The sequence below is a fragment of the Papaver somniferum genome, chromosome 4 (genome assembly GCF_003573695.1).
Source record: "Papaver somniferum cultivar HN1 chromosome 4, ASM357369v1, whole genome shotgun sequence".
In the NCBI taxonomy this organism is placed as follows: Eukaryota; Viridiplantae; Streptophyta; class Magnoliopsida; order Ranunculales; family Papaveraceae; genus Papaver; species Papaver somniferum.
The window spans coordinates 137521844-137548150 of NC_039361.1; the positions used below are offsets into that span (position 1 = coordinate 137521844).

The 26307-nt window shown below is 40.6% G+C and overlaps 1 long non-coding RNA gene across 6 annotated transcripts; it reads right to left on the reverse strand.

Moving 5' to 3' along the window:
- Positions 1-822: 822 nt before the first annotated feature.
- LOC113362786 lies at positions 823-4178 on the reverse strand. Of its 6 annotated transcripts, none has more exons than XR_003365832.1 (7): positions 3914-4178; positions 3729-3769; positions 3328-3557; positions 2560-2629; positions 2326-2394; positions 1525-2247; positions 823-1188 (listed from the first exon to the last, which is right to left on the reverse strand). It is a non-coding gene; the product is annotated as an uncharacterized LOC113362786 (long non-coding RNA). The 6 variants fall into 6 exon arrangements; XR_003365833.1 differs by having other exon boundaries at positions 3877-4172; XR_003365834.1 differs by having other exon boundaries at positions 3866-4172.
- Between the last annotated feature and the right edge of the window lie 22129 nt (positions 4179-26307).

Below are 26307 nucleotides of genomic sequence, written 5' to 3' on the forward strand. Positions count from 1 at the left end.
GATATACTATACAGATAAAGAAACATAATTTTCAAGGACTGTATAATTTTGGTGCTTTCTAAGTTACTCACTAGTCATCTTTCATTGAAAATTGCATACCTAAAGAACCACGACAAAGGTAATGAAGTGCATAAGATATTTTACCTTTTCATGTTTACTTCTCAGGCTTTTGTTAATGTTCACATCGGTTTCCTCTTATTGATCCCTCATTCCGTAGTAAGATGAAACTAGGCTAACCCCATAATACTCTTCTAGTTATATAAGATTGAAACCCTAGGCAAAGAAACTAAGATATGCAATCTTCAGTATGCACTTTTATTTATCAACCAAAAGATTATGGGGATTGAAGAAATCAACAAAAAAGGAAAGCAGGAACATGAAACAAGATTATGATATACCTATATGCAGATAAGAAATAATATGCAGGAAAATGACTATCAACTGGGTAAGCTCAACACGTTTTACCTGTTATAAATATATCCACATAATGCAACACGAAAGCTATGAATATCTATGAATAGCAGTAATATATACTACGAACGTACAGACCGAAACAAGGTAAAATAACTTCAATGAGTTTCCATTCCACAGTGAACATCGCTTTTTCAAAGCATAGAACTCTTACAAGACAAAAATAATAACATAAAGCAACGATATCATGCTTAAGCAAGATATCCAGTGTAAGTAGTAATATCAAATGCACAGCAGTTCCAAATTCTAATCGATCTGGATACTGGAGGAAGCTGAACTCCGTGAAATTGTGTTACAGATAATACTTTTAGATACATTTCCACGCAAAATCAAATGTACAGCATCCCAATCTCATAAGAACTTCATAAATTAAATTTAACAACATCTTTGAACAAAGGATGATCCTGAGAAGTTTCCATTACAGTAAATACAAGAAACAAAATTACATGATATGAAAAGACTCGAAAAAGGAATAAGATCTCACTTTTATTTGATATGCCCCTCCAATATCTAGTCTTTGGTCAACATCATATACCAATCTACAAATGAGATTCCTTGCTTCAGGTGTCAACCTTGCCTCTTCAGGTAACTTTAAGTGATTCTGATGGTGAAGCTACAAGTACCAAGTTCTACCAGCTAGTCATAATCCATGCCATAACCTTTCTTCAACAACACTTCTGGAGCTATGTAATCTGGCGTACCTACAGTTGAAAATGCCTTGAAGATAAAAATAATAACATGTTAGTGACCTAAAAAAATGCCAAAGAAATCCTAGGTACAACATATTCTCAGCTTCCAGTCTTTCCTGTACTCAAAGAAGCGTGATAATCAGAAAATAGATCCACAGTCCAATACCACAATACCTAAAGGTTGTGCACAATACTAGGACAAAACAATCAAAGGAATATAACATTATTAAAATCCATCTAAAAGGATAATTTGAAGTCAAACCCCGATTAGCCCATCTTTCACCAAAGTAATCAACAACAAAAACAAAATCGATAAATAATTACAGGAAAAAGGGGGTTTTCAGGAGAAACAAAACTTACATACCTTAGTGACCAGACCATATGTACCAAAAACTTCGCTGAGGTCATCCTCAGAACGTTGATCTGTTTCGCTGTCTTGTTTAAGCTGAAGTAGCCTTCCCATCTTGATCTTGATGATCTTCCGCCATTTTTCCTTTCTGCTTGGGGATTAAGGCTCGTTTTCTCTACAATGAACTACAATGAACTGACTTGCGATGTTAGTACAATTGACCACGTAAAGGTTTAAGGGAGTTGAATACGAATATAAACTTTAATGCATAATTCAGCTATATTGACTTCGGTAAGAATATATCACTTGCTGGCCACATTGAATGACACAAATGATTGGAAGTGAAACTCAAGCCTTCCATATTCACCCTGAGATTTTGCATCATGCTTAGCATCAAGAAGAATCTCCAATAAGATGGTTATATATCATTAGTATTTGCTGAATCTTGTGACTTCACAAACCCAAGGGTCAAAACTTTTATTTCTGAACTCCTACGTATCCTTGGAGAACTCAGTGACAGAAACATGACACCTTACTTAAAAAATGTGGCTATCACTTGAAGAACTGAGAGGGAAGACATCAAGACGAGGTTGAAGATAATAGGTTAACTCAGAGTACTTTAATAAAGATTATGGGATTAATTTGAAATATCTTTCTTACTCTCCAAAATATTTATAATGATAATTGTCAGTTGTTGGATAAACCACACCTTCCTTCTCAAGAGTTGCAAGAGATTCCCTATCAAGAAGAAAGAAGGAAAAGTGGGTTAAACAGTCTTCTGAAGTGTCTGCGAGAGTAGGAGAAAGAGAGAGTTACTTTATTTTCACCACTGGAACTTTAAGGTGTTCCGCCAGTTCATCCCTATGTACCCCATTTTCTCGTGCCCTGAGAAACATAATTAGTTGTATAGAATGAAATGTAAGTAAAACTATTTAGAAATCTACAAATGCTCTTCAGAATTGAAAAAATTTAGTAACATAGATCCTTATAAAATAGTCAATACTCAAAATCAGATCAAAAAAGGAGGTTTAAGTTTTGTTGCCAACTCACATGTACACAGGTACGGAAAAATGTCAAGGACCTTTTGTTTGATTTCAGCAAAACTAGGTTGCGAAGAGAACTGCAACCATAAACAAATATGTAAAGAAACTAACATACCGAAACAGGATATTCACATCACACAATCAGTTCATGGTCTTGAGATACTGCAATCTAACAAATCTAAAATATCAAAAGAAAGTAACTCTTTAGAAGAAAATTTTCCCGAATCCGGATTGCAGTTCTGGTTCTAAAGTTATATTCTACCAACTCGTCCAGAAAGATAACATCTGGAAGATTGTATTTATAAAGTTTCATTCTATTGAAAGTCGACTCTCGAAGAGCTTGCGGGTATGGCATGGATATAACATATGACTAATGGTGAATTTTCAAAAGGAAGTGCTTGGTTCAAAAGAAAACTCTAGAATTACAATACAACCAAACAACCATTACTAATCCACCTTTACCCTGCTTCCAATTTACATGACAGTTGCGTTTTGACACATTTATATTACACAAGTTCCGAACAAGCGATACTACCAACCAGGAAAGATCATGAAACCCCACAAGTTCGAACAACACTTAAAAAATGTATAATAGTTATACCATCTGTAGTTTATAAACAATAATTAAATTTGAGAACAAATGCAAACAATTTTGTACACAACCATTTAAGACAAGGATTCAAAGATTGAGTCACAAAAATCGTCCGAATGCGAACTTATACAAGCTAGGAGAGCGTCCAATATGATTGAAAATCATAATAAGATTTGAACGCACCTAACAGAAAAATCCTCCAAGTGTTTCTTACCCTGGAAAATTTTCAAGTACCCTTGAATTTAAGCAAATGTTCCATTTCTAACATCAACAACAAATACACAATTAACATACCTTCATGTCTAATAAATTTAACGAATACAAGTAAAATCAGATATTAACTAGAATAGGAAGTTCAAATTTGAAACATCACACTTATAATAACCCCCACGGTCAACTGGTTCATCCCATACCTGTAAGAGAAGTACATTCAACAAATCAGTTCAAAAGCACAATCTACAACAATTACTGGATTCCTGTGTGTATATAGCATAATGCTTATTAAACTTTCAGATGCCTAATTATACAAGAACATAAAATCCAATTGAAGTGAAGGAAATCATATAAGTACAGAGAAAACTTACTCCCAAAAATGTTAATTTTAGGGATTCAACGATTATGCAGCCTGCAAAACAACAAAAAATTCCCATTTGATAGATCTCTAAATTTCATATCACCACCAGCATCAATCAAGAAGAAACAAATCTAGGGTTTCCATTACCATCAACTTACTAATGAAGAGACGTAATCTAAGTTTTTGTACAATTACCAATTGCTTTGGACAATATAGAATTACTCTTGATCATTGTTGATAATCCTCATCGTATATTCTTCATCGATTCATACTTCAAGAACCGATGTTGTTGATGAATCTTCGTTTTCATTTGGCCTTGATGAAGATAATAGAGAAAACAAGATGTTGTTGATAAATCTCCTCTTTTCAATTGGTGTTGATGAAGAGAATTGAGATGAGGCGCTATTGAAACGAGAGGAAGATGGAGGCAGCTGCTGCTCGATGAAAAATAAGATTAGGGAGTTAGGGTTTGGATGTATGATAACGAAGAAAGGGTAGAATAAAACTAGTGTTCCCACCCACACAGCCGGATCGCACGCGTACAATTCTGGTGTTACCTTGCACACAAGCAGGCATCACATGTGATATGGTCAGCCGTTGCGAATTGCAACTGAGCAAAAAATTTCGCAACGGCTGAATGCAGTTACAAATTTCGCAACTGCTTGAATTTTAGAGCAGTTGCAAAATCAGTTGTGAATTGCAACTGCGTAAGAGCTGTTGCAAATTTTAGTTGTTATTACGGAAACATGGTGTAGTGATTAAATGTCAATGATCGCCATTGATGCTCTTGAATGTCTGCATGCGTTATTTGAAGCTTTTGTTATTTTTCCATGTTGCATGAGAATTTGGGTTTGCTTCCATTTCATATTTTGGTGTTGATTTTGCCATGATTGTTCTTCACCTGTAATCTTACTCATGATGATGAATAACCTTTGATTTCGTCTTATGGTGGGTTTAAATCGCTTCCCCTGGTTGGTTTAGTTAAACCCATGCCCAAAGTACGCTTGTTTTTGCCCCCAATTCTCTTTTGAGTTGACTGTGATTTTTCCGTCCGCCATTGTTGATGGGGTGTTCTTTCTGCTGGTGTTAGGAATTATGAGACTTCCCAAGAAGCCTACGCATAAGAGACAAAGAACTTCTTCGTCTAATGATCCACCTCCGCGGATGGATCATCCTGATGCTACGCCGTCTCCTCCTCCTGAGGATACTGAGATACCTGTTGGTACTGAGATGGTTGTGGTCCCTGAGGTCGCTGCGGACCCTGAGGTAGAAGAAGTTTTTGTTGAGGATCTTCATCCTCCTCCTCCTTACTATGAGCTTCACAGGCTTCAGCTGCGTGACAAGGATAGCTACGCTCACTTATCTTTAGCTGAGATCACCAAATCTTTTAGCCTCCATAAGTTTGAGATTTCCTTTATCGATGGCCCTGATGTTCTTACTGAGTCCCTGATTCGGTTTTTTCCTTATGATGAGAACAACCTTCTAATTACTGTTGGTCAGCTGGCCGCAGGTATGATTTTCCCTTTATTTATTAGAAAGGATCCTTTCTACTATGATGTTTTGTCTACCAGGGACGACCCTGTGAACAAGACTCAGGTTCGAGGAGTTATGCAGTATAACGGTAATTACTGGCGTGCCCTTCGTGAGAGCTGGTACCGTAGTAAGGGAATGACTACTATGAAGTCTTATGACCCCTTTGTTGATGGGAGGTCTAAGCAAGAGGATTATACCCCTGCTAACCTCAATGCTGCGTATGCTGATGCTATTCAGAAGAGTAATTTTATTCCTTGGAGTGTTGGCTCTCGTCGTATCCATGTTACTGCTAGGAAAATTAGGGAAGGTAATATCCTTCGTCTGCTGAAGGAGATTGATAAGACTGGTTTGACTGTTATCCCTTATTCTGCTAGGCTACCTTTCCGAAGTCTGACCGCATCCGTCTTGATCATGATGATCGCTGGGATCGTACTCCCCTTCATATGGTGGGTCCTTGGGCCTATGGTTTTACCAACACAGATCCCAACATCCCTCGTACCGCTCTTTCTTTGCCTGAAAAGTATGATGGATATCAGCCTTGGGTTTTCAACCCTGCTGCTTCTCATGAGGTAATCTTCGTTTTCCTTGGAGGTTTTTCATTTTGTGCCTTTTTGCTTCCTTTGTTTAATATTCTGATGATTTTTTTCCTGTAGTATGCCCCTGCTTCTTCTGCTGGAACTTCTCCCGGTTCTGCTGCTAGGACTGCTCCGGGTTTTGCTGGTAATTCCGTAGCCACCAGGACTAGGAAGAGAAAGGCTTCGGTTGAAACAGCTACACCAACACCTGCAGAGGTAAGGATCATTGTCATACCTTTGTTTTTGTAGGTTCCTTAGTATCTTGCCCCTGATCTTTAGCTGGCGCATGTGTTTTTCCAAGTCCTACAAGAAAAAGGGCAAGTTGAAAGATGTTATTGATCTTCAGAAATCTGATGAGGATCCCAAAGCTGATGAGGAGGTTCCGGATGACGAAGATATGGAGGACATTGAGGATACTGGCCTCAGCCCTCATTTGGACGATATTGAGGAAGATTTTTCCAAGGGTGACCCCAGTCCTATCCGTGATGGCTCCGTGGAGGGTGAGAACCTCGTAGTTGTTGGTGATGCTCCATTGGTGAGCTCTGTTAGTGTTCAAGCTCCAGATCTTACTTCGATTCCAAAGGTACCCTCGTTTTCTTCCCCTAGCGGTGCACTGCCTGTTGTCTCGGCTACTACTGAGGCTGCTGTTGTAGCTTCCAAGAGTCTTCCTGCATCTCCTGCTACTTCGTTTCAATCGAGTGGTTCGTTTGCCTAGGGTGTTGCTCCGTAATGAAGGTTAGTAGCTCGGGCTCTCAGTCGAAGAAAAGGGTTGTGCTTTCACTGCCTGGTTTCTCCTTCAATGCTATGCCCACCTCATTGGAGAGTCCTCAGTCTGTTTCTACTGCTCCCGTTAGTAAGGTTGTTGGACCTCCGTCTTCGTCACCATATTGGGTCGTACTGGGTAATATTTCTTCTGATGGTGATATAGATTTAGATGGTGTTCAAGTTCTTTCTTCAGTTCCTAGCTCATCCACCATGTCATCTCTCCACCATGGTGAGGGCTCAGTGCTCGTGCCCCACGCTCTCTCCCAAGTGATTGGTGGAACCGTTGTTGGACCTGAGAGTTTGAGCATTAGGAGTTCTGACGATGCTATTCTTGAAGCCATCCTACGGGATTCAAAGGGTCCCTTTTCTGCCGAGGTTGATTGTCACCATCTAGCTGGTTCTTTGGAGATAGCTTCATAGATGGACGTCCTGTCTGCTCAGTATCGTGTGGCTAAGGATCTTTTCTTTGACTCGGACTGCCTTCGCTCTAGTCAGAGCTTTGGTGAAATCCGCAGGGTAGCATCCAAGAGATGGAGGCCTTCATGGACACCTATGCTAATTTTCTTTCCCGTCTTTCGGTGTTATCAGTAAGTGATTTCTTACTTGACTGTTTAATGCTTTGCTTTGAACCTTCGTTTGTTCTTATGCTTCGTTGTTTGCAGCTTTGCAAACATATAGATGTGGGCTGCACCTTGTTCAAGTTTTATAGGGCTAAGTGTACTTACTTGAATACCTTGTTGGACCGTGCTCGTCAAGAAGATACCTTTGCTAGTGCACAACAACCTTCGTCCAGTGATACTGCTTCTGTTGCTAAGATATCTTCGTTGGAGGATGATTTTAAAAAGACTCAAAGATCATTGGAGGCTTGTTTGCCGTCCCTTGAGAGAGATAACAATGCTGCTAGAGTTGCTGAGGATGGGCGCAAAGCTGTTGATTCTGCTTTGGCTGCTAAGTCCTCCAGAGCCATAGGTTCGTTTCCTTTCTCCCTTATCTTCGTTTTGGTTTCTGTTTGATTGCATAGTCCCGAGACATCCCGCGCCTGTCAGCTGGTATCCCTAGTGAGCTTAGACATCTCTGGGAACGGGTATCCAAGTTGACCTTCGATGTTTGGTACTATCAGAAGAAGTCTGATAGGCTGATGAACGTGACTGTTCATAACGAGGCCCAACTTTCTCTCGAGTCTGCTCATAACGCAGATCTTGTGAAGCAGATGTCTTTGCTCCGAAAGGAATGTGACGAAGCCCTTAAGTGAAAATAGGGTCTCATTTTAAAGCAAAAGGAGGATATTTCCTTAGTTGAGAGGCGCCTCTCAGCCTAAGAAATCATCCGCAATAAATATCATACAGATTTTAAAGATGCTTGTGCTTCGTTGGCTAAGGTTACTGCAGAGCGTAATGTTTGTCTTTTGAGGTTTGCTCTCTTAAGAGTAGACTTGTTGAGGCTGTCTCCGCATCATCCTCCATGTCTCATGCATCCTTGGTTAAGAGATTGGAATAATTAGAGAATATTTACCAAGTTTTATCCTCTGAGAATGCTTCGCTCCAGATCGATGTTGATGATCTTCGGACTGAACGAGATACTCTTGTAGAAGATCTCGAATCCGCTGAAGTGGACCTTTATGAGGCCCAACATAGTTTAGAAGAATCCCTTATCCATGCAGGAGGTAGCTTAGGGTCCTTTATATTTCTGGCAGCATCCTTTGTTTCCTTTGTTGCCTTTGCTTATTACTTACTCTTTGGTATCCGCAGGTCTCCAGGAGAATCTGGTGGGTGCAAACGACAAGATCAGTCGTCTTGAAGGCCAAATATCTTCATTGGAGATATCTCTTCAGTTTGATGTTGCTGCTAAGTTCAAGGCCGAGGCTCTCAAGGAAGCTAACGATCATCTTAGTGCTCACGTGATGGAACTTTGTCATAAATCGGCTTTGGATCTGGAGGCTCAGTCTTCCAAGATGAAGGTGCAATTTGAGCGTTTCTCGATTGATTATATTAATGCAGCCTTTGCTGAAGCCTAACTCCAAGATGAAGGAGTTGTCATTCCTCGTCTTCCTTACCCTTGATCCTATTGCGTCCAATTTATCTTAACTGAACCCTTTGTTGTATTATTCCCTCAGCTGAGGTGCCTTTTTGATGTCCCCTTTTCTTTAAAAAATGATTCGTGATGGTTTGAACCTTTTTTATCTGCAACTTTTTAAGACATGTCAGTCATACTTTGGAAACATTATTACTTTACCTATATTATTGCATGAATGTTTTGTTTGTAGACGTATTGTGTCTAATTGATCGAACATTCAAGTTATCACAAGGTGATAAGGTATGTTTAACCTTGGGTGGAACATTCATCGTCCTACCTAAGTATCCTTTGGCCAGAAGGTATCGTGGTGGAGAAGGCTCCTACGTGGGCAATATTTTTCCTGTAACCCTAAGCGTTCAGCGCGAAGACTGTTTTACTTTGACAAGGTATCTCCATAGGGGATATCTTACTTTTTCTTATTGGATCATGAAGGGAACTATCGTCCCGAGGATCCGAGTTTGACATATACGCAGTTATGTCTTGCCTTGTCTCATCGTCAATCCTGACGGAGGGTGTCTATTCTAACCCAATTGTATTAACCGAATCTAATTCTTTTAGCAAAAAGTTTCTTTCATTTATTAATAAGGTTTATAATACCTTTGATCATGGATAGAACACGGTGGGCTAAGGCTCGTTCCTTTTTTCTCCTGAGTAATCACCATTCTCTTACGGGTAGTACTTTTTTAGATACATTTCATTCCAAGGGTGTTGTAATACTTCACCTTTTAGGGTTCTTAGGTAGTAAGACCTTTTTCCGGAGACATCATGTATGATGTAGGGCCCATCCCATATTGGAGCTAGCTTGCCCCACTCCATCTTTCTTTGATACGATGGAATCTGTTGTAGCACATATTCCTCGACCACAAAGTTTCTAGGGATAAGTCGTTTGTTGTATTCCCGAGATAGCCTTCATTGATAATTCACCATCTTTTGTAAGGCCACTTCTTTTCTTTCTTCGAGATCATCCAGCTTTTCTAGCATTAGGTCTGTTGCTATATTCTTCTCCCATGCCTCCGTTTTTGTTGTTGGAAGTATTATCTCCGTTGGGATGACCGCTTCGGATCCATAGGTCAGTAAGTATGGAGTTTCTCCCGTAGTCTCCCTTCTTGTAGTTCGGTAGGCCCATAGGACGTTGTGTAGTTGTTTGCCCCATCTTTTCTTGTATGCTCCTAGATTTTTCTTCAAGTTCATTGCTATTGTTTTTTTGGTCGCCTCCGCTTGTCCGTTGCTCTTAGGGTTTATAGGAGTGGACTTATTGTAGATGGGGAAATACGATTTGCTGGTTTTTACGGAATCGAGGAGATGACCGTGCGGAGGAGACTCCTTGAACCGAGCAAATGTTCAACCTCACACAGATGCACTGCAAGAAGGGAGTGCTTTAAGTTCGAGAGATCAATCTGTAGGACTCCGGCCTAAACCACGACAATGACCGTTCCAGATTCGATTCGGTCACAAGAGAGGATGGGTCGATCTGTAAGAGGGAAGCTGAGAAATGTGTGAGATCAATGGTGATCGAGATTGTAGGTGTGTTGTATATTCTGCGTAACAAAGTTATGAATGATTGAATTTAATCAGTTGAAAGTGATTGCTCAGACGATGAGTTTGTGTAGACGAAAGATTGTCTGTATGAACTTGTCGAGATATTCTTGTTTGTTTCAATCATGATTCAGAGACCTTTTATATTGCTGGAATTGTAAACACCTTGATCCCATGAAGTGTGACAGTTGCTGAAGTCAAAGAGTGGGGAAGTGGGAAGTTGTGTCAAAACCAGTTGCTCATCATGCAGATACTTGGTTGATTTCCCCTCCACTACTTTGCTAACTCCTCCAATTGATTGCACGACTTTCTCACATTCTCGTCGTGTGTATGAACATACGTGCCGTAGACCGCCAGACCAAAACCCTAGTTAATATCCCCCCATGTGACATGATTGATGTCTCGTGATTGTGGAGTCATTTACTGACTTTATGGAACGATGAGTCCTTGTATTGCTGAGTTGAACGTGATATGAAAATGTTCTGAAACTCATGAATTGAATCATGTCTGTTGACACAAAGGTATCATTGTCGAATAAATGTTGATAACCTAAAACGAGCAAACTGTGCTGCTGAATTGTTGAATATTGATAGTTGAACCAATATTCCTTAGTCTGGCAAATGATGCTCATCTGATGAATTGTTGGTGGCAGGACCAAAATAAAATATTAATTTAAGGTACTGGCATCTAGGCGGAGCATAATAATAAAAGTGTTGATCACGAGATCATCATAAAATTATTAGTATTTGAATCTGCTCAGATTTATGTTTTGCAGAGCTCTGGATTCGAAACCCTAATTTTTGATCAATCAGTGATTTATTGAAAATCAACCACATAATGAAGGAGGGAATGGCTACATGGTATGACGAGTCGACCATGTAACGCCCAGATGCTCAAAATACCAAAGTCTCCTGAAGACCAGTTGGTGAAAGGATGATTAAATGCTGGTTTAATCATTTATTGAAATAATGCTCGTGTGAGCGTTAGGTAGTAAAACCTGAATATGGAGAGATGAGGGACCGACCAAGGAGTCATGGGACCGGCTCTTTGAGGTTGTAGGACCAGCTGATGGTCGTTTGAGCAAACTCCCTGTTGTTTGAGAAGAGTTTGGACCTAATATGAGCAATTGAGCAAATTAGGTCAAAATTATTAAAACATGTGGGACCGGATATTTGCAAGCCCTAGGACCGGCCTTGGTCGGTTAAGGGGACATGCCCGTGTTACCATAATGTCCGCGTCTCAGTTCTGAGAATTTCGATATTTTCTGATGCGCGTTTGAGCAACATTTTGAGAAAATATGAAGGATTCAGGGTCTTGCTAAAACCGGGGAATCTTCATGAGATGATAAAATATAATTAATAAAATAGGGGATTTCAAGTTGTGTGACCGGCCATTGCTAGGGCATGGCCGGCTAGATAGCAAGCTCGGTCTCGCAACACCTTTCCCAATTTTATGTATTTTCCCTAATGTGAAGGAAATACCATGAAACTGAGGAATTTCATGAGGTTAGGGAATTTCCATGAGATTATGGAAATAATAATAATAAAAATAGGGAGTCATGAAGTGTGGGACTGGCTATGGCAAAGGCATTGCCGGCCGGTCAAGGGGCCCGTTCCCAAGGCACTTTCCCTAATTTTATAATATTTTTCATGATTTTAGGGAAATATCATAAAACCAAGGAGTTTGTTGAAACCAAGGAATTTGTTGAAATCAAAGAGTTTCCATGAGATGAGGGAAACATAAAAAATAATAATAATGAAATAAGAGGCGTATGGAACCGGATAGGGCATGACCGACCGGTTAGGGCCCGGTCCCATGAGTTTCCCTAATTTTATGTTATTTTTCATGACTTGAGGGAAATTTCATGAATTTAAGGAGTTTTCATGAAACGAAGGATATTTGCTCAAATGAAGAGATTTTCATGAGATCAAGGAAAATAATAAAAATATGATATAATATAAAATTGGGTGTGGGACTGACCACAGCACGACCGGCCGGCCGGTGGGCCCAGTCCCTTGGCGCCTTAATTAATATTTTATTATTTATTATTTTCTTCCTATTTTGTATAGTTTCATCGTTCCTTCGTGTTTTGGAATGCTCGTTCGTGCATTCAGGTGCTCGTTTGTGCACTATTGCTGAGTACACTTGCACCATTTTGGTCGGGGATTACTTGATAGCGGCTCAGATGCCCGTACGTTGAACATTTATCACTAACCCGTGGAATTCTTCTGGGATGAACCACGAATTGAAGTGACGAAATATTATGAAGAATCGTAGAATATTGTTGAATATTCAGTTAGCAATTAGAGATAATTAATTGATGGCTCTATACTAGCAGGCATGCTGTCTAGGAGCATTAATTATTCGAGAATTGAGTGATATGAGCTAGTTCGTATAGTCAGGGAAAACATTGTTGCATCCTGAAGACGTTATCGCTCTATACTAGCCGGCAAGCTGTCTAGGAGCTGTCCAATCATTAAGATTTTATACACATGTCTTTTATATAGTCACGGAAAACATTTTTACATCCTGAAGACGTTATCGCTATACACTAGCAGGCAAGCTGTCTAGGAGCCGTCCAATCGTTCGATTCCATATAAAAGTGATTACTGAAATTGCTCAGTATTCATGAAATATGCCGTTTCCTTAGTTGAGAGACTGCATATTCATGTATGCTCTGAGAGAAGTATACTCAGTCATAGACTCTTGTGGCATGAGCTTTCATGCTTCGATAATAGACATGAGCCTCAATACTCATCTAATTGCTGGATCAGGAATATGTAAGATTATGGTTTTACGATTTTAGCCTTTCTCGAAAATCCACCATCTATATTAAGTCCCCTGCTTAGTGAGGGACAGTCATGTTCCTCAGTCATCACTGAATGGTGATTTTCTAGTTACAGACGAAATAAGTAATTGAACTTAGTCGTAAGATAGAATGTTACCGGATTTTCGATTGCACGAACGAACCATGGCTTGAACGAAGATCCCAGTAGCATAATAGAGTATCGAGCGAAAATTGGTATAGCACTGCTGATTTGGTGATCGAACCTTGGTTGATTTAGGATTCATGGGTCCAGGCCTAAGAAAAGAAATCCCTGTTTTAGAAACAGACGCTCGTTCGATTGTTAGTTTCAAGGAACAAACAAAATAGACCTCAGTCTGATAATATAAAATTGTGTCTATGAGCTTTCACGAAAACCAATTTTTTTTTAAATATGTGAGATTTCACAAAGTGGAATAAACTCTCGTCTCAAAGGTGGATGCTCGTACGAGAGAAAAGTTTTTTTTTTATTTATAGACGTGCGTCTGTTAGTAATAAAATTTTATTTATGAGCTTTCATGAAATTTTTTTATCTTCGAGCTTTCAGAAATCTTTGAAAATATACTCTCGCTTCAAAGACAGATGCTCGTGCGAGGGAGAAAAATATATAGATATATTTTTTCAAATTTACGTGAGTTTCACGTCAAATATTTATATATTTTGTAAAATCATGTTTTGATTTTGAACAACTGTTGAAAGTAGACCGTTATACATGGTGAAATAATGTATGTATGTGAGTTTTCACAATTATAGAATGGACGTCTGTCTAGTTTTTGAAAAACCAGTGGATGTTAAAATTCACGTGGGTTGTTCACGGTTTGATGAAAATGAGTCATGATTTTGAATAATGAATTTTGCTCGTCTTTGCAGGTTTGAGGGAACGAACAAGTTTTCAAAATTCTGACGTTATAATCACTACAACTAGTGAAATTGTAAATAGGTAAGAGTTGGATTGTTACCATTTTGTTACACGTTTGTTATTGGTATATCCATGACTCCATGTCTTTCGCCTCAGATAGTGGTGACTTCTGGTTACAACCACTCTTCTGGCCCTTTCCAGGGAACACTCCATAAATATCAAGTCAAAGATGAAGACTTCTGCAGATGTTCATGCTGAGGTGAATCAACCTTTCAGAGACGCTGGAAAGCTGATGCATTGTATGTCTCTCGATCATATGGGAGTCGTCCGTGGTGAAATCAACGCTTTCTTAGGTTTAGCGGATGCAGAAGAGAAGCAGGGACGAGATGAGTTATTACTGAAAAGGAAAGCTGAAGATGAAAGGCTTACAGCTTATCAGCAAAACACCGCCGACTTCAACAAATGAGACTAGTGGCTGAAGATGAAGTCTGATCTCGCGCGGAAGGCGTAGCTTCTGATTCAGATGTAGATGAATGAAGAATTTCGTCATAATTCGTCATCAGAAAATTCAGAAGTCAAGTCTTCATTGAAAATGTTGTAGAATCTTCGTACGATGTCGGATTTTCGAGATCTACCCACGTTTCTTAATCCTCAGAAAATTTCCAATCTTTAAAACAGAAGATTTTAGGCTTTTGAGCACCTTTAAGGGCCGAAATTCACAAAACAGTAAACTTCCAGGAGGTTTTCAGAAAATTTTCAGCTGTCATGTAGTCCAAAGTTTTGGCCACATCGTTTTGCTCGTTTCTCCAATTTCTGTGAATTTTGTATATGTTATAGAGGACATAAATACGAAGAGAATGGTATATTACCCACACCTAGATTCTTCACCAATTTCTCCCATCTTGCTGCTTTGTGCGGGACTGTGTAAAATCATCTCAGACGAGCTTGTTGTAAAACACTCCTGTTGTGTCTCTAGACCATTCGCTTGTGTATTGAAAGGTTGGTGAAGGATTTCAATGTTATTGATTCATTTGATATCAGGAACCCTTGATTGATACATGAGCATGGTGCTTGCAGTGCCATCTTGTTTCTATCAGTCGTAGAAACATCACTTTTGAAACCCTAGTCGCGGGACCATAACTGAGGTTGCTCTCAAGAGGGGGGATGATGTAATGACCATGGTTGCATCTCCTGGTTGTGGTATTCCTTTTATGATGAATGATTAGCACATGAGAGTCTGGTGCCACGGGTCTTGGACTGTGAAACTGATCATCATGATCAGTGGACCGTCAGTCCCCAGTATTTTGTTAATTCCCTCCTTTTTGTTTGCTCTTCTTCTGACAAGACTTGGATAGAGGACCCAAGTAGAAAAATTGATGTAAAGACCTAGGTGGTTGAAGTCGAAGTTACCTTGATGAAGGACTTAGCAGAAAGACCCCGTGGACACCGATCGACTGTGGAAGTTATGAATCCCGTCTAAGAATTGCTGCTTGCATGTTGTATGCTCTGGAAGCTGTAGGAACCTCATATAATGTCAGAATTCGGTGCTTTGACCCCAAATTTTGAAGCTAAGAGACTGAGTTATCACATGAGGAAAGAATCACTCAATTTGGAGTTATAGAGGTCGACCAACGAAGCGTGCACATTTGTAATTTGTAATCTCGTATAAATTTTTCAGATTTCGTAGACCTGACGGTAAAGGGCATATCTTTCATCTCGCATGTCCGATTGATGCGCCCTTTTGGTATGTTATAGAAGAGACATAGATGAACATCTTTCGTTGAGGAAGCATTGTCCCATTCCTCACCCATTGGTACGTTTTTCTAAACCCATGGCCTGAAATGTGTTGTATCTCCTTTGTAGAGGTGATGAGAACATACGGCGGAAGACTTTGGCTTGTGCCCGTCTGTCGTGCAAGCTTTGGGAAGACGTTCATGTTAACATGTTTTCATGTCTACACATCTTGATATGAATCATTAGTGCTTGGAGAAGTCCGCTTCATCGAGCAATACTTCAGAGAATGGTTAATTGATGAAGCCATGTCATGAGGATGTTGCTCTTGAGACCGTTGTTGATGCTTGAGATCACAGTTGAAATTTCTCCAGAAATTATTGTTGATGCTGAGACCATGAGCGGAGTTCCTCCACATATCCTTGTTGATGCCGATACTATGGTCGGAGTTGCTCTAGAGACCGAAAAAGGCTAGAACCATGATTATCGATATAGCCTTTGCTCCTTCAGCCAGTGAGCCTTTTACATTCACGAACTAGTTGTTGAGTTGAGCATTCCTAAGATGAATATGTTCTAGGATTTCAACCCAAATTCTCCTAAATATGACTTTACTGTGAAGTGGCCTCGTCAGGGAATCGATGTTGTTGTGGCAGATAACAGCGGCAGTCTCCATTCTGGATGTGAGGAGAAAATGTTCCTTGGCCGTGCAAGGCTTGTGATGTGAAGAGGTTCCGTTGATGAAGTTTCATGGAATCACATCAGATTGCAAGTTCCAATAAGATCAAGTCCCCAGTGTATGTTGAAGGAGTTTGTCCCATCCATGGATGAATGATGTTGCATCTGCTTCAGAAGTCTTATCATGGGATAATGAAGAATTAACGATTGTAATTTAGTTACACTTTGATTGTGCTGGTGTTGGATCAGTGTGTCATCGTCGAGATATTTTTGCTGAACCTAGATGCGCCGTAATAGAAGGTGTACTCTTTGATTGGGAGTATAATTTGAAAACTTCTTGAGCATTGAAGTGTCCCATCCCTTGAGCCTGTCTTAGGTTTGATCGTTTGGGTCCCAACTATATTCTGTTGATTCAGCATTCCTTTAGTCGCGATAGTGGGATTCAACACTTCTGCAGACATCAAAGCTTTCTGATTTTGTGGCACACATGAACACTCCTGCAAGGCTATGGAGAAATGTCCAAATTCTTATTTGCGTGCTTGAACATCATCTCAGTAATGAATGTCTCAGTGAGATGCTCGATTCAGAGAAATGTCATATTCTACCACTTGGTAAAATATCGCTGAAGTGAGATTACCCGCTTATAGCGTCTTGCAATAGAAAAGATGCTATCAGAATTAAGTCCCCATGCTAGAATATCATGTGAGGAAATAAATTACATAGACATGGGAGGAATGAGACTTGCCTGAGTGCAGGACCTTTTGATGAATGTCTATGCATCTTTTGCATGTTCTTGTTTCAACCTCGTCAAAGTTCGAAATTCCTCCAAGTGCTCTTATGATGGAACGCCCGCCAAATCTTCTGGATCAGAACTTTCTTCGTTTGAGAGATGTGTAACCAAAGGCGCTTTGTAAGTACCCATATTTTCAGCATGGATCCACACTTGTCTGAAGGACATGTCATATCCTGGATCTTCTTGATTATGTGAAACTTGGTTTCTGTCCAGGTTGAACTTATGTTCACTTTGAGAGTGATGTAGCCATAAGTATTTGCGAGCGTTCCTTCAAGGTTTCTGATTGAGATAGGAGCATGAGTAGCTTATTTTCGAGTGATGCCTGTGGATCCGATGGTTTTCAGTGTAATGTTGTTGATGGTGGTTCCAACATCGATCAACGTTCTTCCAAATTCATTTATTCTAAGATTGACTGTGGTAAGCAGTCCCCAGTCGTACATCTCTTGGTCTGTGACTGGAGGCTCAAGAAATATTTCCGGAATGGATTTATTGACACGATGTGGTTCATTGCTGTGAACATGTCTCTCCTTTGTACCTTAGAAAGATAGAGCAATTCACAGATATGCTCGATCAATGATTGAACTGCTTCTTTGACTGGTTTTTCGGAGAGTGTAAAGGTTCTGATTTGGAGAGGATTCTTGTGTACTCGTTCAGTCCCTAGGATTCTCCATTTTTCTTCAGTTGGTTCTTTCCCGACATATGGAAACTTGATTGTACCATCCTGGATCCAGACTTCTAACATTTGATCACCTCTTCAATGGGAAAAGGGAAGTCAGCTTTTGCTTGATCAGCTTTCGTGATGGGTTGGAGCTTGTGCATTCCGAGTTTAATTATCCTTCCTTTGTTCTTTTGAAGGAGCTGAGGAAGTATGCTTGCGTTGTGGCTCGGTTTTCCGTTTGCTCCCTTCTGCAACAACGTTTGTGGAACGTTGGAGGATGTACTGTTTGTTGATCAAACGTCTGCTACCTCGAGTTTCTCATTGTTCTTAAGCTTTTGTAGCTTTATCTCTCTCCAATAAAGCAGGTGCGGTAGTTGCTGATATATTAGCTTCTTCATGAAGTTCTTAAAAGGTCTGGAACCGGAGATTTTCCAGTAAATCTCTGTAAACTGGGATCATTCCATTGATGCACAAGTCTACAAGTTGCTGGTCTGTGATATTTGGATCATGACAGTCCAGGGATTGAACTCTGAACCTTTTCACATAATCATTAGGATGTTCTTTTCTCATTTGAAACATCCTTCCAATATCAGAGAGGGTGATTTGCTTTGAAACGAAGAAATATTTTCTGTACAAAGCATTAATCATTTCTCCTTAACTTGTGATACTTCCTGGTGCGATGTTGTTGTGCCAGATGTATGATCTGCCTGAGACTTTGAGAATTACTTCAGACGGACAACATGATTGTGTTCATGCCTAATGATTCTAAGAATCGAGAGACATGTTCTCGAGCATTTCCTGTTCCGTTGTAAAGCGTGAACGTTGGAGAAGTGTAGCCTTTCAGGAGAGGAGTTCTCTGTATTGCAGCAGGATATATGGAGGTTGGTGACGTTGGACAGATGATGTTTTGTCTTTTCCTCGATCCTCCAAAAAGCGCTCCAGGTCTTCACGAGTGATGAAACTTGCAGGTTCCTTTGCTGGAGAGTCATCTGCAGCCCTGCGGATTTCTTCATCATCTACAACATGGATTGGAGTGACTTCAGGATCAGCAGCCGAAGTTGTTGCTTTGGCATTTCCTTTCTCTTGAGTTTTCTATGTCATCTTGTCTGTAAGATTCTTGAGATAATTGCATCATTCCTTATGAGTGGAAGCCATGTCAACCTAATTCTTGGAATAAGTTTCTTGCACCTTCATGAGATCACCATGGTAGGCGGATTTTCTCTGAATTCTTCAGCGGGCCGGCCGAAGATAGGATTGTTGATGGCGCCAGTAACGTCGTTTGCAGGGGTGATCACTGGAGCACCAATATTCGGAGGAGTAGGATTGGCAGGTTGCACTGGAGGAGTGGTATTAACGGTACCACTAGAGCTTGTAATGTTAGGGTTGGGTGTTGAAACTGAGTTTGTAACTGAACCAGACCTAATATCAACCATCTTTGTGAGAACTGAGATTGCAACCGAGAGAATGATCTCCCACTGTAGTCGCCAATCTGTAGATGGGGAAAATTGATTTGCTGGTTTTTACGGAATCGAGGAGATGACCGTGAGGAGGAGACTCCTTGAACCGAGCAAATGTTCAACCTCACACAGATGCACTGCAAGAAGGGAGTGCTTTAAGTTCGGGAGATCAATCTGTAGGACTCCCACCTAAACCAAGACAATGGTCGTTCCAGAGTCAATTCAGTCACAAGAGAGGATGGGTCGATCTGTAGGAGGGAAGCTGAGAAATGTGTGAGATCAATGGTGATCGAGATTGTAGGTGTCTTGTGTATTCTGCGTAAGAAAGTTCTGAATGATTGAATTTAATCAGTTGAGAGTGATTGCTCATACGATGAGTTTGTGTAGAAGAAAGATTGTCTGTATGAATTTGTCGAGAAGTTCTTGTCTCTTTCAATCATGATTCAGAGACCTTTTATATTGCTGGAATTGTAAACACCTTGATCACATGAAGTGTGACAGTTGCTGAAGTCAAAGAGTGGGGAAGTGGGAATTCGTTTCAAAACCAGTTGCTCATCGTGCGGAGACTTGGTTGATTTCCCCTCCACTACTTTGCTAACTCCTCCAACTGATTGTACGACTTTCTCACATTCTCGTCGTGTGAATGAACACACGTTCCGTAGACCGCCAGACCAAAACCCTAGTTAATATCCCCCCATGTGACACGATTGATGTCTCGTGATTTTGGAGTCAGTTACTGACTTTATGGAACGATGAGTCCTTGTATTGCTGAGTTGAACGTGATTTGCAAATGTTCTGAAACTCATGAATTGAATCATGTCTGTTGAGATAAAGGTATCATTGTCGAATAAATGTTGATAACCTAAACCGAGCAAACTGTGCTGCTGAATTGTTGAATATTGATAGTTGAACCAATTTTCCTTAGTCTGAGCAAATATTGCTCACTTGAGTAAATGTTGCTCATCTGATGAATTTTTGGTGACAGGACCAAAATAAAATATTATTTTAAGGTACTGGCAGCTAGGCCGATCATAATAATGAAAGTGTTGATCACGGGATCATCATAAAATTATTAGTATTTGAATCTGCTCAGAATTATGTTTTGCAGAGCTCTGGATTCGAAACCCTAATTTTTGATCAATTGGTGATTTATTGAAAATCAACCACAGAGTGAAGGAGGGAACGGATACATGGGATGACGAGTCGACCATGTAACGCCCAGATGCTGAAAGTATCAAAGTCTCCTGAAGACCAGTTGGTGAAAGGATGATTAAATGCTGGTTTAATCATTTATTGAAATAATTCTCGTGTGAGCGTTAGGTAGTAAAACCTGATTATGGAGAGATGAGGGACCGACCAAGGAGTCATGGGACTGGCTCTTGGTGGTCTTGGGACCAGCTGATGGTCGTTTGAGCAAACTCCCAGTTATTTGAGAAGAGTTTGGACCTAATATGAGCAATTGAGCAAATTAAATCAAAATTATTAAAACATGTGGGACCGGATATTTGCAAGCCCTAGGGCCGGCCTTGGTCGGTCAAGGAGACATGCTCGTGTTACCATAATGTCCGCGTCTCAGTTCTGAGAATTTCGATATTTTCTGATGCGCGTTTGAGCAACATTTTGAGAAAATATGAAGGATTCAGGGTCTTGCTGAAACCGGGGAATCTTCATGAGATGATGAAATATAATTAATAAAATAGGGGATTGCAAGGTGTGGGACCGACCACGGATAGGGCATGGCCGTCCAGCTAGCAAGCTCGGTCACGCAGCACCTTTCCCAATTTTATGTATTTTCCCTGATGTGAAGGAAATACCATGAAACTGAGGAATTTCATGAGGTTAGGGAATTTCCATGAGATTAAGGAAATAATAATAATAAAAATAGGGAGTCATGAAGTGTGGGACCTGCTATGGACAAGGCATGGCCGGCCGCCAAAGAGCCCGGTCCCAAGGCACTTTCCCTAATTTTATAATATTTTTCATGATTTTAGGGAAATATCATAAAACCGAGGAGTTTGTTGAAACCAAGGAATTTGTTGAAATCAAGGAGTTTCCATGAGATGAGGGAAACATAAAAAATAATAATAATGAAATAAAGGGCTTGTGGGACCGGCTAGGGCATGACCGGCCGGCTATGGCCTGGTCCCACGAGTTTCCCTAATTTTATGTTATTTTTCATGACTTGAGGGAAATTTCATGAATTTAAGGAGTTTTCATGAAACGAAGGATATTTGCTCAAATGAAGAGATTTTCATGAGATCAAGGAAAATAATAAAAATATGATAAAATATAAAATTGGGCATGGGACTGGGACTGGGACTGTCCATGGCACGACCGGTCGGCCGGTGGGCCTAGTCCTTTGGCGCCTCAATTAATATTTTATTATTTATTATTTTCTTCCTATTTTGTATAGGTTCATCGTTCCTTCGTGTTTTGGAATGCTCGTTCGTGCATTCAGTTGCTCGTTTGTGCATTATTGCTGAGTACACTTGCACCATTTTGGTCGGGGCTTACTCGATAGTGGCTCAAATGCCCGTATGTTGAACATTTATCACTAACCCGTGGAATTCTGCTGGGAAGAACCACGAATTGAAGTGACAAAATAATACGAAGAATCGTAGAGTATTGCTGAATATTCAGTTAGCGATTAGAGATAATTAATTGATGGCTCTATACTAGTAGGCATGCTGTCTAGGAGCATTAATTATTCGAGAATTGAGCGATATGATCCAGTTGAAGCATCATATTTATTAGGTATAGTCAGGGAAAACGTTGTTGCATCCTGAAGACGTTATCGCTCTATACTAGCAGGAAAGATGTCTAGGAGCCGTCCAATCATTAACATTCTATACACATGTCTTTTATATAGTTAGGGAAAACATTGTTACATCCTGAAGACGTTTCTTTTTTATACTAGCAGGCAAGCTTTCTAGGAGCCGTCCAATCGTTCGATTCTATATAAAAGTGATTACTGAAATTGCTCAGTATCATGAAATATGTTGTTGCCTCAGTTGAGAGACTGCATATTCATGTATGATATGAGAGAAGTATACTCAGTCAGATACTCTTGTGGCATGAGCTTTCATGCTTCGATAACAGACATGAGCCTCAATACTCATCTGATTGCTGGATCAGGAATATGTAAGATTATGGTTTTACGATTTTAGCCTTTGTCGAAAATCCACCATCTACACTTGTTTTTCTGGATGTTGAAAGTATTGAACAACATGTCAATGTTCTTTCCTTGCAACTGTTAGCCATTGTTAGAGACTATGGAAGCTAGTATTCCGAACTTGCATATGATTTTCTCAAACAAGAACTTAAAGAAATTTGTGTCCCTTATTCTTACCAAAGCCTTTGCTTCTACCCATTTGGTGAAATAGTAGCCACAATAAGATATCTTCTCTTCGAGGTTCCCTCTATCAAGGGTCCGACAATATCCACCCCCCATTTAACAAATGGCCAAAGGCTGATGACCCAGTTTAGCTTCGTTGCTGGTGCTTTGATTTTCCTGGAAAAGTGTTGGTATCTTTCACACCGTTTAGCCACGTTCTTTGAGTCTTCGCCCATGCTTATCCAGTAGTATCCTTGCATTTTGGCTTTGACCGCCAAGGATATTTTTCCGCTGTGATTGCCGGCATCTCCGCTGTGTATGTCGTGGAGTATTTTCCTTCCTTCGGTTCGTGAGAGGCACCGCATTAGAGGTCCAAGAAATGACCTCCTATACAGTATCCCATCGCGAAGGCTGTACATTGCTGCTTTTGAATCAAGTTTTCGAGCCTCTTTGACATCTGCTGGTAAGGTACCTTTGTCGAGGTATTGGTGAATTGGAATCCTCTAATCATCCTCCGCTTCATCTTCGTTTTCTTCGTCTGACATGGATTGATATTTGTAAGACTATTCGGCTTCGGTATCTGGTTCTCTTACTCCTTTGTCTTTTTTTTTCTTTCTCAGCTTCTCTCATGGCTCGAGTTTGAATTGCCAAAGCCTCCTCAGTGCCTGAGATGGGTCCTTCTATTGTATTCTTCCAATTTGTACGGAGGTGGTGTTTCTGTCCCTTAGCATTGATGATATGAATGCTAAGGCATCTGCGTGTCTGTTATCTTTTCGACAGACGTGCCTAAATATTACGTTGCTGATCTTTGACGCGTGCTCCTGAGCTAGCTTTAGACACGAAGATAGCACCGGATCCAAAGTTTCGTATTTGAGCTCGATTTGTCTAATTACCAACTGCGAGTCACTAGTCAAACGAACATCTGACAGGCCTAGCTCCCGTGCCAAGCGTAAACCATGTATGACCGCCTCGTATTTTGTGATGTTATTGGTGTATTGTTCGAATTCTAACCTGAATGCGTAGATGAGTCGGTCTCCGATAGGGGTTGTTATTACAATCCCAATGCCTGCGCCTTCTCCATTGGAGAAGATATCTACGAAGATCTCCCTCCCTCGTGAATAATGAGGTTCCAGTAAGTCCTCCGGATCTTGCTTGTCTTCCTCCATTCCTGGAGAGTCGTCTATTTCTGCTTCGTCACTAAGAGGTAAATCTGCCATAAAGTCTGCTAAGATTTGTGATTTCTAGGCTTTTCTTGTTTCGAAAATTATTTGGAACTGTTTGATCATGGCATTCCATTTTTCCACTCTTCCAATTTTCTCCTTGCTATCGAGGATTTGACCTATCTGAGCCTTTGTGAAGACTCGGGTGGTATGTGCGTCAAAATATATCCTTATATTTTGTATTGCCACAACTAATGCATATATGAGTTGCTCCTCCTTGGTGTAGTTACGCTCCACTGGACTGAGTGTTTTGCTGATGTAATAGATGGGTTTTTCACATTGCCCTTGATCTCATGCTAATACTGCGCTTACAGCGTTGCTTGTTGCTGCTAAGTAGAGGGTGAGCATCTCACCTGGCTCCGGTTTCTGTAAAATAGGTACGGAGGCCAGGTACACCTTGATTTTTTGGAAGGCTTGTTCGCATTCCGTGGTCCACATGAACCTACTTCCCTTCCTCAGTGTATGGAAAAATGATTTGCATTTGTACGATGATCTTTCTATGAATCTTCCCATGGAGGCTAAGATTTCATTTAGTTTTTGTACTCCTTTCAACGTTCTTGGAGATGGCCTCTCCATTATTGCTCTGACCCTTTAGGGGTCTACTTCTATTCCTCGCTTAGTTACCAAGTACCCTAGGAATTTTCCTGAGGTAACTCCGAACATACATTTCTCCGGGTTTATTTTCATATGAAAGTTTCTCATAGCTTCTAATATCTCCCTTAGGTCTGATAGGTGATCTTTTGCCTCTTTGCTTTTGACAAGCATGTCGTCCATGTAGATTTCTAGTATCTTGCCTATCCATGGCTTGAAGATTTTTTTTTACCAATCGCTGATATGTTTCCCCCACGTTCTTTAGTCCAAAAGGCATACTTGTATAGCAATACAAGCCTCGTGGGGTAAAGAACACAATATACTCCTGATTTTCTTCTGCAAGGGTGATTTGGTTGTAAATGGAGTAACCATCCATGAAGGACAGCCTCTGGTAACCTTCGATTGCATTGACCAGTTGGTCAATATTGGGTAGCGGGTAGGTATCCTTGGGGCATGCTTTGTTCAGGTTACTAAAGTAGATGCAGATACGTACGCCTCCGTTCTTTTTAGGTACGATTACCATATTGGATATCCACGTGGGATACTTGACTTCTCGTATGAATCCTGCTACTAGTAGTTTTTGTAACTCCTTTTCTACCACTTCTTGGTATATATCTGCTACCTTGCGGATACATTGCTTGAATGGTGGTATTTCGGGTTTGAGCCGAAGATGGTGGGAGACCAAATTCGGATCAATTCTTGGCATGTCTTCCATCGACCATGCAAAGACATCTGCGTAGTCCCGTAGTAGCCTTTGTAGTTGCATCTCATTGTCTTCTTCTAGCAAAGTTCCGATGTTGATCATCTTTGGTTCCTTCTCGGTGCCGGTATTGATTTTCTTCGTCGGTTCCACTGGGGAGAAGGTTTGCTTCTGAGGTCATAGAGGAGTGCATTTCTGTAATTGTCATTTGGTGGAGACGTTCGCCCCCGGAGTAGCGGAGGTGCTTGTTTCCGTAACTGAGGTGGCTTCGGGTACTAAAAAAGCTCCCTTCTTCACTTCCTTGGGTTTTTGTTTTTTTTCTTTCGTGTTGTTGGGCAACATCTATTTCTTCGTTGAGCCTGACCTCTGCCAGATTGCATAGCCTTGCATCTTACTGGTCACCTTTGATTTCCATTTCACCCATAGTTATAGGGAATCGAAGGTACTGGTGATATTTTGAAGTTGTTCCTCGCACTCGATGAACCCATAGCCTGCCCATGATTACGTTGTATAGCGAAGGTGCTTCCACAACGCAGAACCTTGTATTGGTTACTAAGGGTCTGGCGCGCACCTATAAGACAATTTCTCCTTTTGGTCTAGAGACTGCTCCGTTGAAACCGTATATTGCGCAAGTGGATGAATCCATTTGCTCAGTTGTCAAACCCATACGTAGGTAAGGTTCATAGAATAATACATTCAATGAGATGCCCCCATCAATGAGGACCTTTGTGACGTTCCATCCGTGTATAGGAAGAGTGATCACAAGTAGATCATTGTGCATCTCAACTTCTTGTTTGACATCCCTTGTTGAGAATGTTAATGGCGTAGCCATCCATTCTTCCCAAGTGCTAGTAGGTGGTCCGCTTAGCTTGAATACCTCGTGGGATTCTAGATTTCTTCTGTTTCGAGCTAACTCGAGGATTTCTTCGAGTAGCTCCTCCTGACCTCCGCTGGAGAAGGTAATCATGTTTATGTATTTGCTGTCCTGAGGTAGTTCTACCCTTTTTTGGGGGGCTACCTCAGTATCAGCTGGTTGTATCTGCACGTACTCCATGAACTTGCCTTCGTCTATGAATCTCTAGATCGTGTTCCTTAGGTGATAGTATGTATCAGTTACATGCCCGTAGTACTGGTGATACTCACAGTATTCCTTTGCCTCCTTTGTTTTATCCGGTTGCTTTCCCCTAGTGTTAGGGTACGGAAAACCCGGCTTCGCTCCTTCCTTGCTTAGAATGTGGGAGAACATGGTGTTTAGCTTTGTGTAG